This window comes from Miniopterus schreibersii (assembly GCF_964146895.1).
Source record: "Miniopterus schreibersii genome assembly, chromosome: 11".
Lineage (NCBI taxonomy): Eukaryota > Metazoa > Chordata > Mammalia > Chiroptera > Miniopteridae > Miniopterus > Miniopterus schreibersii.
Genome location: NC_138111.1, coordinates 26,479,088 through 26,483,964, shown reverse-complemented (window position 1 = coordinate 26,483,964; position 4,877 = coordinate 26,479,088). Strand labels below are relative to the sequence as shown.

Genomic DNA, 4,877 nt, shown 5'->3' with positions numbered 1-4,877 from the left:
ACCAATGCACCAACTCTTAGGTTTAAGAAGGGACTCGGAACACTTCAGTGGCCATAAAAGAGGAAAAGAGAGAGAAAGTCAACAAAAATAAAAAATCGATGTGGTAAATAAATTAAAGCTCTCACACCCGGGACTTGCCTGTTCCAGCTTCGCAGCCTTCATGCGATGCTCAGGGGAAAAAAATCTTCATAATTAGCTGGCATAAGTCACATCAAGGAAACTTTCTGGAGAAGGCCCAGGGCTGCAGGTCTTTTGCCACCCATTAGGTCATTGGGGTTAGTCTTCCAAGAGAGATTCTGAGGTAGCTCTACACTGGGAGTCCCTGTGAACAGGACAGGTTTGCTGTCTAAAGAGACTTGATTCGTCTGTGAGGACAGGCACAGAAAGTGCGTAGGGAAGGCCATCGCCTGCTGCCATTTTATTGTGGAGTTAGGCAGACAGCTGGGGGTTTGCTTTCGCCTGGGGATGTTGATGGAAGTACCCCTTGAGGTTGCCCTTGGGGGTGAACTGGTGGCCACAGACAGAGTACACAGAGGGTCTCTCTCCAGCATGGGACCGGAGGTGTATCTGCAATGAGCTATCGGTCCCCCAAACCTTGCTACAGTACTTACATTTGTGCCTGTAGAGGGCGGCCTCGTCTTTGGGTTTGACATCCACTGGGGACACATTGGGTGGCTTCTCTTTCCCTTTCTTGGATGGATCTAACACCACAGTGGAGAAAGGACTGTGGAAGAGCACAGAGCCTAGGGCCTGAGATATCAAAGCACCTGGGAGGCATCCGGCCTCAGGGCAAAGGACAGCAGCCCCAGGGACACAGAGCTTGTGGTAGAAGGGATGTTTGCCCGAGGTAGCCTGGCTTGTTTCAAGGTATCCAGAGACAGAGCTTGGCTTCCAGCTTTCTGGCTGAGCAAAGCCATGGCCACAGAAACCTGCTGGGACAAGTGGCTGCCCAAGGTCTTCAGGTGTCAGCTCCTGCTGTGCCTGAGTGGAGGACATGGGCAGCCCACATGTTCACCGGGCCAAGGATCTGCTTGGCGAGCTAGATCTGCTGTAGCTGCTGCTGCTGCTGCTGCAGACACAAGATCTGCTCCAGGACCCACGGGATGCTGTTGGCACCAGGCAAGGGGGTGGAAAGCACGTCCACACCCCCCGATTCACCGCCACCATGGTGCCCCATAGTGCTTCAAGAGTGACGCTAGTGTTGGCCACCTTGCCTTTGGGTAAAAAGCTTAAGTGCTGGAGTGTGGGTGGTAGGGTGGTCTTCACCTTTACGTACAGAACAGACTCCGCCCCAGCTTCTCTTTATGTCCCCTGAGCTGCCACCATCCTCCCTGTGACTGTCCTTACTGCTTGGACGCTGTGGCTGGTGGCTAAGCACAGCCCAGAGAAATCTTCTGAAGGTACCCACCCCTCACTGTGGTTCACGAGGAGGACAGGTGGATGTTTAGTGTAATTTTTCTTATGTTCCAAGAACTCAGAGAAGCTGAAGAACTCTCCACAGCATTTCTCACAGATGTGAATCTCCTCCTGAGGAGGCCTTTTCACTGTGGCGTGGTCCCCATTCATGTCATCGCCAGCCCCTGGGTGGTTCATTGGAGCACCCGGCCCCCCGGGGCCACATCTGCAAGCTCCAGGCTGGCTGCTGGGGCTGGTGCTCGCCCTGCCCTGGTCCTCCTCGGAATTGACATGTTGGGTTTCACCTGCTTGCACCTCAGCATGGCATCGGGAGAGCCTCTGTTGTTTCCCCACTCCTAGAAGTCCAGCATTTCCTCAAATAAAAACCATCCTTATACATGTGCTTCCTGCTCCTCTTGCTCCTGGTCTAAGGCCGAGACCAGAGTAGCCAGGGGGCTTCCAGGGTGCTGGCAGTTGCCTGGATCACGTGGCCCAAGAGGGTAATCCTGCACCACCCCAGTCCACTTCCCCTTCTCTGCGCATCTGGTCACACTTCCTCAGCCTGCTTCTGGCCACCACAAAGGGTGGAAGTGGTGTTCAGGTGGGACTGCGGCAGGACAGTATCCTCTCTTCAGCTCTGGTTAGCAGCTCAGATTCAGCTTTGGGCCCCACACTTTTATTCTAGTTTTTAAATCCTCACCTGAAGATATGTTTTTATTGATTTTTAGAGGCAGAAAGGAAGGGGGGAGAGAGAATGGGGGAGAGAGAGAAACATCAATCAGTTGCCTCCCAACCTAGGTATGTGCCCTGACCAGGAATCGAACCCACAACCTTTTAGTGTATGGCAATATGCTCCAACCAACTGAGTCACCTGGCCAGGGCCACACTTTATTTTATTGTGTTTTTTTTTTTTTAACCCTTTATTGCTTGCTTTTATTATTATACAAGCAATGCATATTTGTTAATAAAAGTCATAAAACACAGATAAACAAAAGAAGAAAATAAAAATCTAGCAAACCCTATTTTAACTTTTTGGTATCTACCCTTATTTTTCATTTTCACAGAAAAGGGATCTGACTATATACATTATTTTTCATTTAAAATAGTTCTGAAATCTTTACGTTGTGCCAAATATACTTCTGGGACATCATTTGTAGCAGCTATGTAGTATTCCAGTAGGCACTGAAATGCAACCAACCATCCCTATTAATGGGCATTAGGGGTTTCTAATTTTTTTATATTATTAAACTGAACAACATGAAATTTCTGACATTTGGCTATTCTTGACCTAAGAAATGGCAGTGTCATATGGTTTGACCTAATGTAAATAACACCATGACGAATGTCATTAAGACTAGTCTTTGCACAATTTTTTAATGACTTGCTTGCATTCCTAGACATCCCTAGGAATCCATTTGCTGAGTCAAAAAGAATGCATGCTTTTAAGCAGACCTCCACTTGAAAACACTGGCCTCAGGTGTATGATATCCAAAGCAGGCCCAGAGAACCAAGGGACAGGGGTGAAGAACAGGTTTAGGCTGTTGGGTACCTTGTCAAGAGGCCTGGGCTTGGCCTCAGATGATGGGGCGGAAGTCCCAGCTGCTTCCCTCACTAAGGTGTCACCCCGGCCCGCACAGAAGTGGGACTCACTCTGGAGAGCCATCAGCAGGGTTTTCATAATGGGATGACTGGTGCTTTGTTTCAGAGATATTGGTGGCTTGGGCATTCTGAACCCTGTCCAACTTCCAGCACCCTTTGAAACTGCCTGATCTTAGGATCCTCTGAGAAACCCCCTTCTCCTGGGAAAGGTGACTCAGAGATGAAGGCTTTTTAAATGACTCACAATTGCCTTGGTGGTTTTGAACGGTTAAGAATGCGACTTAGCATTGAGGATGGACCCAGGCCTGGCTGTGGAGGGAGGTTCTGACGGATTCTGTGGCAGCAGACCTCTGGAACCACTGAAGCGTGCAGGCTGAATTTTAAAAATAATTGTCCTTTTTAATGATGTAAAACATGTCATCTAGATTAAAAAATAAACACACTTTATTACTTTCCCAGTCCCTTCTTCCTCCCTCCCAGGGCCAGATGGGGATTGCGTGAATATTTCTGGCGTATTTCACATATTTAATAACGCCCTTGGAGGTTCTTCCAGATCTTATGAAAATGCGGGATTGAACTCTGCCCATAGACTGTTCACAGAAAAGAAAGCCGGCGGTGAGTGTGCGCGTGAGCGCGCGCGCTGGGGGCGGGCACGCATCCTATTTGGGAAGCAGCTGGGTCTACAAGTCAAAGGGCCTGTACTTTTCCTCTTGAGCAACAAAGGACATTGTTTCTCCGTCTCCCACCCCTGTCCCTGCCTTTTGGGGGTGGAGGAAAGAAAGGAAAAAGAGAAATCACCGCAGCTAAGCAACCCAGGGCAGCTTCTGGAGAGGGCGAGGCCTCCCCGAGACAGCTTTCGGCCAGCTTTCTGGAGTTGCGGCGACTCCAAGAAAATAATTAGGGCTCTAATGTATCTGTACATCTGCTCTGTGGATAGTGCAGCCCCCAAAATCGCCGCCTCTCGGTTCCCGCACGCGGAGCCCTGCTGGAGCCCGGGCAGCTTGAAGTGGCCAAGCGCGGGCCGCCTGGAGGAAGGAAAAAGAGAAGCGCCCGCACCGCAAGGTCCCTGTCGGAGTGGGGACCCCGCCGGGCTGTCAGCCCCGCGGCGGCAGAACAATGGCTGGTGTGCGCGCCTCTGCGCCCCGCAGCCCCGCAGCCTGGAGCCTCGGGGGCGCACGCGGGTGATGGGCACCTCCCGAGCCGCCCGGGCCCGCGGGCCTGACAGGCGCGCGGCTCCTTAATGGACTGCGCGAGGGTTGTGCGGGAGAGGTGCGCGGTCCCCGAGGAGAGATCATCAGGCAGAGTGGTCCCTGGAGCGGGATTTATTAGCAGACAGGATGGGGAAGTTGATTAGCCTCCGCGCTGCACGGACAGCCTGTCAGACGCGCCTCTTAATCCAATCACTTACCTGTCGAGAGCGCCCTCCCGCCGCCTGCCTCCCCGCACCGCCCGGCCGGCCCGGCCTCTCCCGCCGCCTGCCCCGGAGCCCGAGGCTGCGGGCCTGCGCCCACCCCGCGCAGCCCAGCTCGCTCGCGCCCGGGACCAGGCGACTAGTGAGCGAGTCTCTGCGTCGCTCCTCGCCAGGTCAGCTCCCTGAATCTGTCCTGCTATGGAGACAACCTCCAGGTTGCTCTTCGGGACTCACAGGGCTGGTGGTGACTCTCTCCTGCGGGGCAACCTTACCTTCGGGGGCCCTCTACTCCCCACTTAGGAAAATACCTGCTCTTGGGTCTTGTCTCACTTGGCGCTGATCCCCCTTTCCAGTGGCATCCCTGCTGGTCCCTCTCCTTGGGGCCTCTACTTCATGCAAACCCACCTACTCTCCCCATTTCTCTAACCACTCCTGCCTGCCTCCTGAGCCCTTCCTCCAGTAATAGGGTCTG

General features: G+C 52.8%; 1 pseudogene across 1 annotated transcript; it reads right to left on the bottom strand.

Moving 5' to 3' along the window:
- Nucleotides 1-429: 429 nt before the first annotated feature.
- On the bottom strand, nt 430-1,718 carry LOC308564066 (sal-like protein 4 pseudogene; annotated as a pseudogene). The gene has a single exon. The product of its transcript is annotated as a sal-like protein 4 pseudogene (transcript).
- Nucleotides 1,719-4,877: the final 3,159 nt, after the last annotated feature.